A 16386-nucleotide genomic window follows, 5' to 3' on the forward strand; every position below is an offset into this window, starting at 1 on the left:
CGCTTAGGCCTGGTCCGACCCCAATTTCACTTGTTCTCCAAATTGCTCATTCTCCAACTAAAACAGCTTTCCCTCAGGACAACCTAGTGCAGTAGAAAGCTTTCAGGCTCTGGAGTCATAAAAGTATGGTGTGGAAACTTCTCTCCAGCACTGTGTGACCTTGGTCGAGGTCTAAACATTGGCTTACTGGCTTGTAAAATAGTAAGATTAACTACTAGGTTGTCGAAAGGCATAAAAGCATTAATGCACCCTACAATTTTCAGCTAGCACCTTCATCCAAGCTCTCTTTTGTATGACGAATCACAGAGAGTCCAGGTTCTAAACCCTGGAGGGGAGCCCAGTGGATACAAAGACTAGTGGTGGAGACTCAGAGGTGGCCAGAGAGGGGACGTGCTGTCAGCCAGCCTTCTTTTTCTTTTGTTTTTAATAAAACAAAGATTCCTATGTCACCTGCCCACAACCACTTCCCAAAACCACAAAAGCAAAGTTATCAAAGCTGTGCCCCCTTACTCCCTACACCCCTTTCAGGCCATACGTTGCCCTCTCATAACCGAGTATCCCTTTCAGATCCCCTGGGATATTCATTCAGCCCTGATTCGGAGGCAGAGGGACAGCAGACAAGAGGGAGGGGAGAGCACTGTACAGTTCACTTAAAAGGTTCTGCTTAGAAAGATCCACAGTAGGAGTTGGAGGAGAGCAATCTGCTAAGTGTCCACAGTTCTTGGTGTTTCATAGTCTGGCCATGGCAAGCGGAGGTAAAGCCAAAGCTTCCTGGGTAGAGTTGCTTGTTGCATGAATTCAACAGATTGTTCTGGGGGCCTTCCTGTCACATTTGAAATAAGACTTCTCTTGGCAGCCACTCAGAGAGACAATGAAATGCTCTAGCATCTGAGAGGCAGAGTTTGAAATGGTGCTTTGGGAAGCCCTGGGGATCGGATGATGGTGGAGAAGGAGGGGTTTGGGGCCCTCCTGGCTGTTCTTCAGTCTCATCAGGTTTGCTTTGTTCAGTGTCATTTGTTAAATCGTAAGGAAATTTTATTTGGAAGAAGAACAAAAAGCTTTGCTAGTACACATACACAGACACACACACACACACACACACAGACACACATACACACAGGCAAACTACTGCCTTAGATATTCTGCTCAAGGGGAAGTTAAAGAGAGATCCTGGGGAGAGAGAGCAGAGGGAGCAAACGGGAAGACCCTTGAACTTGTCTGAACTATGATAGTGTGTTACTAACAGCAGGCGTTCCCAGCAACATTGAAAAGTATGTGTTTAGGTGAGGTTGGTAGACCCTTTTGGATGAGTGATTCTCAACTCTGCCTACATTTGAAATCCCCTGGAGAGCATTTAAAAGATACCAGTGCCTTAGTTTCACCCTACAGAGTCTTTCAAGAACCTTGGTTATCACTCCAACTCTTGCTGCTAGTAATCAGACATATCCATGCAGTAGCATTAGAATAATTATATAAATATAATATATAAAATAAAAAATATAAAATTTAGAGGGAAATGGCAAAATTATAGAGTTGAATTATTAAGTATGACTATAATGACATTTTTTAATATTTTCTCAATTTTATAGTCTGCTTGTGAAGATGTAAGATAAAAGGTCATAGGTCTTCCTGGGTTTTTGTTGTTGTTTTTAGAGACAGAGTGTCACTTTATCACCGTGGGTGGAGTGCTGTGACGTCACAGCTAACAGCAAGCTCCAACTCCTGGGCTTAGGTGATTATCTTGCCTCAGCCTCCCCAGTAGCTGGGACTACAGGCACCCGCCACAACGCCTGGCTATTTTTTGTTGCAGTTTGGCTGAGGCCAGGTTTGAACTCACCACCTTCAGTATAGGCCGGTGCCCTACCCACTGAGCCATAGGTGCCACCCTCTTCCTGTTATTGATAAAGAGAGGCCATAAAAAACTTTTATAATTGAGTTTTCTATATTAACCAGAGAAATAATAAAATTTATAGTTATGATCTTTTACTGCCTCTTGGTTACAATGAAGGACAGTTCAAAGTGTAATTCTCTGGGTGAATTGTTTGATATCAAACACTTGCCTCAAAAATGTGATTATAAGAGGTGTTGGTCATGGCCTTGGAAAATGCAAGGCCATAAATGTCCGCTCTGTTTGAATAATGCTGTAAGAAAGCATTAAATAACTTCAGAAGCCATTTATTATAAATTTACTCCAAAGTGTCTGTTATTCTTCAAGATGACAAAATTAAACAGCCCACAATCAGCTATAATGTTAAAATGTAAAGCAAACATAGTAGCTCTTCACTTTTCAAGTGTTTGAAATGGATGTTTCCTAATTCTATCACTTTTCACCTTAAAAATGATATGATGATAGAACCATAAAATAAATTGTCCTAAATAATTCTTCAAAACCCAGGGGAGTGCATCATGAAATATTTACAACATACACTCTTCTGAGCTCATAGGGTAAAATTCTTTCTTCCCCCATGAAGTTGCTTTAAGGGAAGCATTCTTTCCTTGGGAACCATGGCCTTTTTTGTCATAACCCAAATAGCTGCCTTGAAACTCTGTCTGTGGGTGTAGGTACCCCTCCATCACTGGGGTGGGGGTGTCTGAGAGTAAAGAGTGAATTCCTTACCCCACAGACACTATTTTATTTTGAGAATAACACAGGTTAAGAGGGATGTTTCTGAAATTTGAAAATAGTCTTATAGATTCAAATGTGGACCTGTATATCGCACTTGAAAAAAACCTCTGGAAGAGATTGTTGAGAGGGTGATGGATGTAGGGAGACTGATGGAAGGTACTGAGATGTTCTTGTCCTAGATAAGGTCCTCTGTCTGTGTTCTTAGCTCTAGAGAAGTTTTAGCCAAGACGTTGCGGGCAGAATTTTTCCATTCCTAGTAGTACTTAATAAGGTCACTTATAAATGGAAATATTTATTTTGGGTAATAACTAAATAAATGTTCCAAAACATTTCCCTCTTTATTCAGCAAATAACATTTCCCATAGGGGAAGAAATGAACATTTATTGAATACCTAATTATAGTGCAGGTACTATGCTAAGAATTTTTAATGTATTTATCTCCTTTAATCCTTACAAATGCCATGCAAAATGTTATTCAACAAATTGAAAATTTAAGTTGCAAAGAAGCTACGTAACGTTCCCAAAGTCATAGATCAGAAGAGTGGAGAAGCCAACATTCAAAATATAGTTTGCATCTGAAGTCTACATTCCTTTCATTACACTAAACTGCCTCTTTTGTAAAAAAAAAAAAAAAAATGTAATGTGCTAACCCACATGAAACCAAATAAGTAACAGATTCACAAAGAGTTTAATGTGGGTCAGGGAGAGTGGGGCAGTGTGGTGTAGTGGCTAAGTAAAGGGATTGTGGAGTGAGCAAGACCTGAAGCCCAAACTCTTCACTCAGCAGCCCACTAAATTTGGGCAAGTTACAAACCTCATAGGAGCTATTTTAAGTATTAAATCATAGAGTGATAAATAGAATTTTTTGCAGATCATGGCACATAGTATGTGCACATAAGTGCTGGCTATCATTGTTTTCAGTTTTAGGAATTTAAAGACTCCATTCCAATACCCTTGCAGATGTTTAATAAAAGCTGGGGTCCAGAGCGTCTTAGTGAATTTCTCGAGGACATAGAGTGAATCAGCAACAGAACTAGAACTGAAACTCAGCTCTTTCAAGTGCTGATATATCCTCACATTCTTTCTAAGACATTGTACTTTACAAAAGATTTCAAGAGTTCTTGAAATAGTTATCTTAATGATCATGTTTTGCAACCTCCATGGAACAGAATATTGAAACTACTATTATTGAGAAGTCCAGGATGTGAACATTATTAGTAGCTAAATAGGCATAACTTCCTTTTCTTCCTTTCATACAGAACCACAATGTGGTTCATGTAGCCACTCCTTCCCCATCTCCAGGGGTAAATTCTGTGTAGTACAAAAGTATGGTCCCTAAACTTTAGAATATATGAAATATTTGCTAAAACTCAGACTGTTGGATCCCACCTGAAGCATTTCTGATTCAGTAGTTCTAGAGTAGGACCTGAGAATTTGCATGTCTTTTTTTTTGAGACAGAGTCTCACTATGTTGCCCTCAGTAGAGTGCTGTAGCATCATTGCTCACAGCAACCTCCAACTCTTGGGCTTAAGTGATTCTCGTGTCCCAAGTATCTGGGACTACAGGAGCCTACCACAATGCCTGGCTATTGTTTGTTGAAGTTGTCGTTGTTGTTTAACTGGCCTGGGTTGAGATCAAACCTGCCAGCCTTGGTGTATGTGGCCAGCAATGTAATCACCAACTGAGAATTTGCACTTCTTCTTTTTTTATTATTATTAAATCATAGCTGTGTACATTAATGTGATCATGGGGCACCATACACTGGTTTTATAGACCGTTTGACACATTTTCATCATACTGGTTAACATAGCCTTCCTGGCATTTTCTCAGTTATTGCGTTAAAACATTTATATTCTACATTTACTAAGTTTCACATGTACCCTTGTAAGATGCACTGCAGGTGTAATCCCACCAATCACCCTCCCTCTGCCCACTCTCCCCCCTCCCTCCCCTCCCTCTCTCTCTTCCCCCTATTCTTAGGTTATAACTGGGTTATAGCTTTCATGTGAAAGCCATAAATTAGTTTCATAGTAGGGCTGCGTACATTAGATACTTTTTCTTCCATTCTTGAGATACTTTACTAAGAAGAATATGTTCCAGCTCCATCCATGTAAACATGAAAGAGGTAAAGTCTCCATCTTTCTTTAAGGCTGCATAATATTCCACGGTATACATATACCACAATTTATTAATCCATTTGTGGATCGATGGGCACTTGGGCTTTTTCCATGACTTAGCAATTATGAATTGGGCTGCAATAAATATTCTGGTACAAATATCTTTGTTATAATGTGATTTTTGGTCTTCTAGGTATATACCTAGTAGAGGAATTATAGGAGAATTTGCACTTTTAACAGGTTCCCAGCAGCTTAAACTGCTGTTGTAGGGACCATGTTTTGAGGACTATCAATGTCATATCCTGTTCTGTGGATGGGCAAGTGTAGTAAGTTGGCACAATCAGACTAAAGACAAGGATTCATATTCCTTAGTTGGAGGATTTATTCTCTCCTGTTGTAGATGAATAATTAACAATGTTGCTCTAGTCTTTGCTGTTAATTGTCTTTATTATTTTGAGGGAAGAACTAGCCTCAAGTAAATAACCTGTGCTGTAGATGGCAGAGCAGAGAGAGGGACAAAGCCCTGGCCTTGGATGGTATCACTGAGCTCGTGAATCAGCCAAGCCATGGGTTTAATCCTCCTCTGTACTTTCTGATATGAGGCATTATGCAAATTTCCTTATTGTTTAAGCTATTATAGTTCAAATCCAAACTTCCATCATTTTGGCCACACTTTACCTAAGCTCACATAAATTCCTAAGGCTCAATAAAATAAAAACAAATACGTTTGAAGTAATATTTAACTTAATGCCAGCTTTCCTCTTCCAAATAACTGGTAACTTTCATTAATGGCATAATACACACATAAATACAAATCTATTTCTGTGCTTTAAATCACAGCAAGTGCTCAATAAAAGCACGACCCTATTCTTAATGTGTTCTTGATGTACTGTAGGCAGGAAAAACAATTCTCTCTCAAAAGATTTGATGTGATCAGTTAGTTTTATAATTGTCAGTGAGAACATACTTCAGCACATTACTAAATTAGGAAATACTTGAAATTCTTAGACAAGATAAATTCCATCCAAGGAAGCTGATCCACATACTCTTAACTATTGCCGGTTTGTTAGTGCTTCTCTTTGGTTTTATAAGTCTAGATAGGACCAGATGTGAAATAAATAATTCCAATTTTTTTGTGCTTTTATATTGTTACTGTAACTAATGACAACTATGTTAAGGATATTAAAAAGGAAAAAGAAAAAAAAAAAACAACTCTCAGATAACATTAGGTGTTAGGTACTTTTTCCAGCATCACAGAACTGGAATATGTATTTACCCTGTCCATTTCTTATAGAAACATGCCATTCACTGTTTATGACTGTAAGCAAATAACATTTTTGTCTGTGATTCTGATACATTGCCATGTAAGATTTCTCTGTGTGAAAGTGTATGAAAGGCCATTTTATTGTGCCCTAATCATTTGATTCTCTTTCAGAAAATCTGTTACCTGAAGACAGAACCCATCAAAGTGATTTGGAAGGGGACCAATAACAAATTTTGAGCTTTTCTGTTTCCCCCAAGCCAAAGAACATGACAAGTAGTGGTAGGAGCATTGTTACTATTTTACTCTCAGGGATTGTGTGAAGTGCTTCATTCAATCATTAATTCATTCAACATACATTTTTTTTAAGAACACCTAACAGTTAGCAGTCTGGTGCTACAGAATACTTTGTTCTAGAATGGTCGTCAGAGTGGAAAAGAGCAACAGTCTGATTTCAGATTCCAGGGCAAGAGTCATATTGCCCAGGAAGCAGGAGATGGAGAAGATAGGAATCATGTTTCCTGCCGTTTTATTGTCTGAATTTCTGCTTCCAGTATGCTATGCTGTATCTCTCAAATGGTATTTGCTGAAATTTCAATAAGACAGTGGTAGATGCTATTTTAAGTTTTCATGGCTAAAAATTTTGAGGGGGAAACATAGTCAACCATTAAACAGAATTGTTTACTACAGGTGTTCTCAGCGCATCTAATGAGCTTTCATGCTCTCCAAGAAGGAGCCACATTTTGCACTATTCCCTAAATTTGTCTGACCATAACCTCTCCCCAGCCCACCAGTGTTCTTACAGTCTTAGGGTTCCATGGCACATGCTTTAGGAAAGGCTGATCCATCTATTTTTGCTTTTAAAAGCTTTTTCTTTCCTCCTTTCACTTCTGAGCTTTTTAGGGCTCTGAAATTTCCAGGTTTTATTCTCCACTATTATGAATTCACTACCTTCCTGTCAATATCCCGTGACTTCAACACATCTAGTTTTTCAGACCTTACAGACATTTCTAGTCAAATTTGGAAATCTATAATAAAAATATTTAGTTTCTCAAACCCCCTGGGTCCTGGATGATGTAGTGGCCTTGGTCCACAGTGACTGAGGAAGGAAGGATGAAGAGGACACCAGGAATGAGGTTAGAACCAGCAATGGAAAATGTAAATTTCAGTAAGTAGATGAAAACTTGGCATAGGCCTTCTGAAACGCTGCCAGCTCCTGACTGAAACCAAAATGTATTCAAATTAAAGTCATGGATCATGTCTATGTTGGGATGCAGAATGAAAATGAAAACTTGGAAACTGCCTGCTTGATCTGATTAAATTTTAAAGTCAAGTCCAATGATCTTGATCAGAGGAGATTTGGAAAGGGAGAGAATCATCATCTTTGGAAACTGAATCATGCAGTTTCACTATTTATTTTAGACGAATGACTTAACCATTTCCAACCTGAATTTCTTTTGTGTGAAATATGTAGCTGCCTACTATTGTCAGGTGCTGCACTGATGAAATCCAGTTGGAAAACAGTTGTGTAGGTGACAACAACAACAAAAGGAAACCCCTTAACTCTATATATCTTTCTCTCTTCTAAGTGAATACAATCCTCCAGACCTCATCACTCTCTGGAAATGAGAAAAAGAGTAATAGTTAGCATTAAGAGTGTATGTGTGTGTGTGTGTGTGTGTGTGTGTGTGTGTGAGAGAGAGAGAGAGAGAGAGAGATGGAATTCTGTGATTTATAATTTTCTTTTCTAAGAGAAAGATTTTTTTCTTTTGAGACAGAGTTTCACTTTGTCACCCTGGGTAGAGTGCTGTGGTGTCAGAGCTCACAGCAACCTCAAACTCTTGGGCTCCAGTGATTCTCTTGCCTCAGCCTCCCAAGTAGCTGGGACTATAGGTGCCCACCACAACGCCTGGCTATTTTTTAGAGATGGGGTCTTATACTTGCTCAGGCTAGTCTTGAACTTGTGAGCTCAGGCAATCCACTGGCCTCTGCCTCCAAGAGTGCTAGGGTTACAGGCGTGAGCCACCACTCCTGGTCCTAAGAGAAAGATTTTGTAGGAAACCAAATTCTCCACTGCAAATAGTTTAGCTGAAGAGGTTTTAATAAAGGGTCTATTTGCAGAGCTAAGGGCTTGGGTAGAGGAGTCAGTGAGGATGCTAAGGTACCCAGGGAAGAGCTGCAGTGGGATACTGTCACCACTAGTGGGTGGAGGAGGTAGGGGGAACAGAAGTGTCTCCAGCTGGAGAAAACCTGGAAGCTGGACTTGCAGGTACAGGACACCAAAGCAAGAAGGAAGAAGAATTCTCTTTCATTCCTTCTCTCCTTCAGCCCTCAGTTCTCCTGTAGATGTCTCTCACCAGTCAAACCCAGATAAAGCCAGAGAGAAAGGGAGCCCAGGAGACACAGAGCAACAGAGCGAGGAAGGGAGCCTCTCAGGGACCAGAGCAAGCCAGGATCCGAGGAACAAAGGGAGAATATCCAGGCCTCCTTTGCCACGCTGGGTAAAAACTTTGAACAAACCCCCTATGTGCCAATTAAGGGAACATTCTCCTTTCATATCAATGTCCAATCCCCTCATTTTATAGGTGAGAAAACGGAACACATTTTATGAGATCTATGTGAGGTTTCAGCTCAATTGCGACTTCTGCTTTAATGCTCTTTCCATGCTCCCACTCTATCTTTTACAATTCCTCTGGATCTACTTATTCCCTTACCTAAGTTTCACAATTCAGTTTCTCAGATCTCCTATGTCTCCTAGGGAAGGAAAAAGAGAGATGAAGATTTCCTCTGCAAGCAGACACCTGCCACCAACACTGGGCTATTCCTCTGAATAAGGAAGACGTTCCCAGCAACAAAGTGCCAATTGCACAGAAATGAAAATGTGCTTATATTAAAGCCCACGTACATGTCTTCATCCTTGCTGGATGGATCAGAAGAACTGGCTCTCTGGGAGAAGTCTATTTAACCAGTCCAAATGCATCACAGGTGTTTTGTGTGACAATTTGATTGGGTAATAATGGCACCAAAATTTTGGTTCCATTAGGGCCAATAGTGGCTTTGGCCACCCAAGGAATGAAGGGCACTTTAGATTTTAACACTTCAGGGTCAGCCTTAGGGAAAATTGGGAAATAGTTGGCCTGTGTCATAGGTGACTTTGTGCCCATGTCTTCTGCCAAAGTTCTTTCTCTTCTGTCCTTCTAGTCCCATCTTATCCTAGAGCCACTCTCCCTTCTCCGTGAATGTGGCCCAGCTTTCAGACTATCCTTGACTCTCCGCTCAGTTGAAGCCTATCTGTCATGTGGGTTTCCCTTTGAGTTTTCAGCAGGGGGTCTGCTAAATAAAGGTGTGTCTAACTGTTTAGGGTGCAACTTAGTATGTTAATGTGTTCTTCCCAATTACTTCCCCATTTCCTCATTCCTGCCCACTCTCTCCACATTTATAGTATCTCAGTCTGATAAATAGACCCTCTGATGGAATATTCATATCATCTATTCTAGTCAACTTATAACAGAGGCAGCAAAGGAAGATTTGTCTAGCACCACCACTCAGTTGAGATGCACAGGAAAGTAATCCAGAGCCTCTTTTTCTAAAACAGAAAGAGCCTCTCATCAGCTGTTGCCACTTCCAGATAAAATTCTGCCAGATGGAATTTGAGGCAAGGTAAACCTGTCTTTGGCCCTCAACAAACATCACATTACCAGAGGTTCACCTACATTTTCAGGAAATCTTTTCTGTCTATGAATCATTCAAACAATGATCTTTCTGGTAGGTTTTAATTTCACAGTACCATAGAACACTTGCTAAAGTTCACTTTTCCCTTGCTTATAAGGACTAGTAATATCTATATCAGTATTAATCATCCTATTTTTTGGCTGACAGGTTAAATTATTTAGTCATAGAAACTGTCATCGATAATCCTTAAACTGTGTATTTTACGATCCAGATGCATTTTCACTCTGCCCACTCAATCCCACTTCCAGCCCTCTGCCCCCAGCCCTGCTGGGCCATTCTTCACCCAAGAGTGTGCTCTCCACAGTGTCAATTATAATCCATCCCAGATCTACACCAGCAGTACTGACCAGAAACCACTTAGTCCAGGAAAAAAAATCTCTCACCACCACTTTCAGGCCAAGTCCATGGAGGCTTCTACACACGTAGACGCTGACTCACAGTAGGGACTTAATAAATGTTTGTTGATTCTCAATCCAAATGTGGCTGAGCAGTGGTTTACAATGAAACAGACATGAAGAGACACTTTAAAATTGTAGAACATGAAAATGTCTGCATTTGTCATCAGGGAAATGCAAATTCAAACCACAATGAGATAGCACCATACACCCACCAGAATAGCTAGAATTTAAAAGACTGGTGGTAATACAAATATTGGCAAGGATGTGAAGCAACTAGAACTCTCATATTCCACTGGTGGGTGTGAGAGTGATAACAACTACTTTGGAGAGCATGTAAAGAAGAGTATGTGCTGACCCTGTTCCCAGAAATACCACCTCTGAAGAATGTCTGCACATGCACCAAGAGGCACATTCAAGAATGCTCCCAGCAGCACTCTCTGTAATAGCCCTCACTGGAAACAATCCAAACATCCATTAGCTGTGCGATTGTAAAATCAATTGTGTGTATTCACGTAGCAGAGGACCTTATAATTGCAATGAGAAACGTGGATAGACTCCAGAAACATAATGTTGATAGAAAACAGTCAGACATGAAAGTATATATTCCGTATGATTCCCATTATATGAAATTTAGCAGGCATAGATAAACTACAGCATTGTGAATCAAAACAGAGGTCATCTTTGCGAAGAAGAGAGGGGGTGGTGATTGGAAGTGGGTCTAAGGGGCTTCTGGATTGTGTCAATATATTTAATTTCTTGAGTTGGTTGTAGTGTTTGCCTTGTGACAATTCACTGAGCTAATCATATTTTTGTTGTCTCCACTTTTTCATATGTATGTTATACTTCAGTTAAAAAAAAGTTACAATTGAAGAACTGACTCAGGTCGAGGAAGCCTGCTCCTCCCTGACCCTTTTGGTTTATCTTATCTCCTTCAACAGTCACCTCCTTCAACATTCTTTTCAGTTCCCAGTAAAGTCTTCCTGCCCATCTTCTCTAGAATATGAGTTCTCCAGAGATACTGTTCCAGGCTCAGATTCCTCTCTACATTCCTTCCTGCTGTCTTCCCCATTTTCTTTCCTATAGCCCTGCTCTTTCTTAGGGACCTAATCAATTAATCTGTGCTAAGTTTTTGATGCTGATGTGGCTTCTTTACCTCCTGGTATAATTCAACTTTGAAAAAACTCCTCCAGAGTGACTTTAAGGGACCATGGTTCAGCCCATGAGTATAGAGGTTTTTTGGATCACACCACTTCAATGACACAGGGTAATTGGTCCTGAAGATTTACCTTGGGTAAGAAGAAAAGATGAGAGAATGTATGCTTTGGCTCTGCCAGCGTACCAGGGACTTCTGCATGGTGGTGGAGGAAAGGGAAAACAGGCGTCTTCTTACTGAACACTGGTGATGTACTCTTTCACTGCAACTTTCCCTGGCATAAATACCAGGGTGTGGTGATGATGACTAAGTAGATGAGAACAAAATTGAAAAATGCAAGTATTATTCACATTTTGGACTCCCTTAGCCCAAGAGTTACAAACCAGAATGAGTGGGCTGGAAAAACTCTTTGGAGGTGTGCTTCTTTCTGCCTTTTTTTTTTATCTCTCTCCTTGCAGCTGGGCCTCAAGCTCTCAGACTCACTCACCCTTCATCCAGCTCTTATGTTTGCTGAGTTGCTTTGTGTGTACCACTTAGCAAAAACAAACACAAAGAAATGTGTGGCATGATTGCTGTGCCTGCCCTTTAGGCAAGGGGTTGACATGTGGGAATGATTTTGAAAATATTCAAGCTGATACACAATGAAGAGTTATACTGAATATGATCAAAATACACTGCATCTAATGAATGCATTGTGTAATCAGAAAGGGAAGAAGACACATTTTCCAAAAGTTGGCCTATAGGCTAGAGGATAGGTTTGCAAACCTGGAAAAGAGTCATAAACCAAGCCAAGTCAGAGGAGGAAAGTGGCTGTCTTTTTACGGGCTCCTTTAACCTGTGTGTCTGAAGTCCATTTATGGGCCAAGCACTTTAATACTGTAGGGGGGACCCAAAAATGACAAAACAAGTTCAACTTCCTCTGGGGAGTCAGTTTATCACACTTACCTACATATTGTCTCTGTGTTGATTTCTGTTATCTGGGCCTACATTCGGCAAAGAAAATCTATATACAAGTTCATGCTTCTTATATTAAATACTTACTAGTGAGGTCTTTTGGTTGTCAGCAATAAGGGCTTCTCTGTGAGATTCATGAGAACATTTTAAATAATTTTGAATAATGCATTAGGTAAAAGTGAATTTTAACTGAGGTTCACTTAAGCAGAATTAACAATAAGTAATGTATAGTCTGCTGTCTCTTTATCTTAAGAAATAATGTGCACTTCTTTTTATTTTGGTTGTAAAACTAATCCTTGCTTAAGGCAGAACGTTTGGTAAATTTAAAACATGTGTGAAGAAGAAAATAAAATTCACCCATTATTTTCTTCAGGCTTACATATTGCTGATATATTCTCTGACATGAGCATTTGCCAAATTGTGACCACGTCATATTCTGTACAGTTTGTATCCAAGTTTTTAATTTCACATGATGACATAAATGTCTTTTCCCAGGTTACCAAATATTTTTTCAAAAACATGATTTATAAAAGCTGCATACTAATTCTTTCCCAAAGATAATTCTTCTAGAATACATGGATAGTAAAATGTCTTAGAAGATATATGTGCATATTTTTCATTTCCAATCACTGAAGGTAGCAATTAGTCATTACCTTTTCCATCTCTTAATCTATATGGCTTGCTCATAAATTTGGACTAGATTGGCTCAGCTATCAAAAGGCAAGAGAAAGATTTTTCCCTGTAAAATGGTTGTTAAACAACTTTAACTTGTTTATCTTCTTTTTAAAGATGTCAGAATATTTTCTTTTGTTGAGAGATATTATTTCTAGAAAAACCCATAACTAAGCTTGAAGGGAAAAGTTATCTTCCCAAAATGAAACTGGTCGAACTTCTGTCAGTAAATCCACGATTCTGGAAATCTACTTATCGGTTTATACAGGAGTGAATGATACGATTATTACTTAGAATACCTTAGGTGATGGAAACGGGAATCTTATGGGGCTCTGGGAGCCGCTGCAGATGGACCTCACAGATGTTGGAAGCAACACTGGGGACTGGAGTCATTCAGTGCAGGAAATGGGTTAGCTCATTGTCCCCTAGACAATAGGACTTCACCGACTCCCAGCTTGATTACAGTGACTCATCTGCTCTGTCTCTACTTCTACTGCTCCTTTGTTACCATTTACTTCACCCTTTATATGTTTCTTCTTTATCTAATGGTTTCGGTTTACTGAGAACTTGCCTCTCTTTATGTCTTCTTAGGGCTTCTTTCTACTGGCTGACTTTTTAGTTTCTGCCCCCACCACGTGATTGATTTTCTTTCCCATTTCCAGTTCAAATTTTTGAGAGACAATGGATACATGTAGTCGCTACCATTCCTATTTAGGAAGAATGTTCACTTGAGATCCTCTCTTGAGCTTGGCTGCAGGTGTTAAACAATTCTGCAAAGGGGGATGTACAGTGAAGGTCAGGACGGAGGCTGCTGGCTCACCTGGAGGCACTGGCTGGGGTAGTCCCTTAGAAAGGGACTTTGACGCAGCAAGCTCTTGAATGACCTCTCAGCCACACTCTTATTAACATTTATTTAATGTTTTTGTGTTTTGGTTTTTACTTTTAATGTTTAACACACCACCAAAGTAACATTTTGACATATTTTTCTTGTTTCAAGACAAAATTTTCCTGTTTTAGCTAAGATGGTCATGTCACCTAATTGTTTTCCAGTTGACTTTAATAAAAATATATTTAAACTAAATTTTTCTTAAAATTCTTAAAATTTAATGTGATAGGTGAAATATTTTTGATTTATGATATTCAGTTGGTCTTTTTATAATGTTATTTGCAAGAAGGTAAGTGCATTTTAATAGTTAATGTAGAATTGTGCCTATGGATGACAGAGACTAGCAAAGATGGGTAGGAAAGATCTGGAGTAAGGCGACTTTCATAAAGTAGATTAAAAGCATTTCCCTTTCAAAATAGAATGGTCTCTTAGGCATTTTTCTGAGACTTTGCTACTAAAATATAAATGGTTATACATAACAGTTAAGAGCAGACTGTTATTGTTGGGAATTATTTTTATATGCACAAATTGTGATGGAAAGGAGAGTAGATGCAAATATAAATTTATGATTTGGTTGCATTCTGACTTAGAGGGACGGCAACTTAAATTGCTTTCTGTATTATCTTACCACTGATAAATGGGAACTGAAGTCAGGCAGTGAACTGCTTCCTGTCTTCTTTGAGGAAGGAAATTACGTATAAATATATCTAGGCAAACTTGACCTTCTTTGCATTCAGCCTATCTTATGCACAGTTCTGATTTAGCAGTAGTAAAATATTATGATGTCATTTCCTTGTTCTCAACCCTAGGTAGAATTACTTGGGAAGCTTAAAAAATAAATCCTATCCAGCTTCCCCCTCTCCACCCCATCTTCCTATTTTCTAATTTACTCAGTGAGGGGTGTAGTTTGAGCACTGATATTTTTGAAAGGTTTCCTAAGTGATTCTAATGAGCAGACAGGAAGCCACAAGGCAAGAGAAGAGCAAGTGAACATTTCTGCTTACATTCAGAGCACTCTGTTCTTTATCTGCAACCTCGTTTGCCAGGCCATGGCTGGTCCAAATTGCCTCTCCTGCCCTCTGAACATTGTGCTTCCCCTCTTCTGTTTCTTCCCCCCGCCCCTCAGCCATTCCAGGAGTTTCCTCCTGACACATTTTCTCTAATTCATATTCCTCGCCATTTGTCAAGACCCAGTTCACTTTTTATTTTTATTTATTTTTTTTTGAGACAGAGTCTCTCTCTGTAGCCCTGGGTAGAGTGCTATGGCATCATAGCTCACAGCAACCTCCAACTCCTGGGCTCAAGCGTTAAGGTGAACACCACAATACCCAGCTATTTTTAGAGATGGGGTCTTGCTTTTGCTTAGGCTGGTTTTTTTTTTTTTTGTTTGTTTGTTTTTTTTTGTAGACAGAGTTTCACTTTATGGCCCTCAGTAGAGTGCCATGGCATCACACAGCTCACAGCAACCTCCAGCTCCTGGGCTTAAGTGATTCTCTTGCCTCAGCCTCCCGAGTAGCTGGGACTACAGGCGCCTGCCACAACACCCGGCTATTTCTTAGGCTGGTTTTGAGCTCCTAAACTCAAGCAATCCACTTGCCTTGGCCCCCCAGAGTGCTGGGATTATAGGCATGAACCACGCCGGGCCCTAGACCCAGTTTACTTTTTATCTCCTTCATGAAGCCTTCCCTGACTTCCTTTGACTAGAGGGCTTGGTCCCTCCTATGAATGTACATGGCAATTATGGCCTAGAAAACCATTTTGAATCAGTCATGTACCATCTTGTGCCATCTCTTCACTGTTGCATTAAATGGTTGACTTGAATCTTTGCTTAACTTTTCACTTATTTGTATCCAACTACTATAAGCTTCTAACATTCATCTGTATCCTTAACAAGCCAAGTGCCGGAAGTTAGTAATATTTGCCCCTCCCTACCACCTCCACTTCCACAGAGTGGTTTAGACTTTTATCTCTCTTGAAGTCTTGCTGTAGTCTTGACTGATTGTCTTGACTGGTCTTCCTGCCACCAGACACCCTGGATTTTTAAATTAGGCCAACCCATTAGTGGTCCACATGGCCAATGACCAGTAAAACTATTTGTGTGTGTGCCCTCTTTGTTCACTCCTGTCTCTTTCCCTATCTTATGATCCAGCTGACCCTTTGGCTTTCTCTCCCTCCGTGGACAATCTTCTAATCTCAATGACTTGGCAGTAGAATTCAACCTCTGAGGTTTTGACTGCTATGTCTCTAAGATGTCAGAGTATAGCATATTCTCTAGATCGTCCTGTTCATGTTTCTTTGTGCAAACTCGACCCATCAACTCTCCCACCCCCACCACCACCCCCAGACTCTGGTCAAGGGGACTTAAATTATCATCCCAATCTTCTACCACTACCCTTTGAGGTCAACATTACCCTCAAAGAGAACAGACCATGCTTTACCCTGTTTTTCTTTGAAGATTCTTATCCTTTAAAAGAAACCTGACTTTATCCATATGATTAAAAGCTTGTTGGTCTCCAGCTGCCTTTAGAATAAAATCTAAGCTTGAGCTTTCCATTATGGGAGTTATTAAATTTAAATAAAAAATAA

This window comes from Nycticebus coucang, chromosome 11 (assembly GCF_027406575.1).
Source record: "Nycticebus coucang isolate mNycCou1 chromosome 11, mNycCou1.pri, whole genome shotgun sequence".
Lineage (NCBI taxonomy): Eukaryota > Metazoa > Chordata > Mammalia > Primates > Lorisidae > Nycticebus > Nycticebus coucang.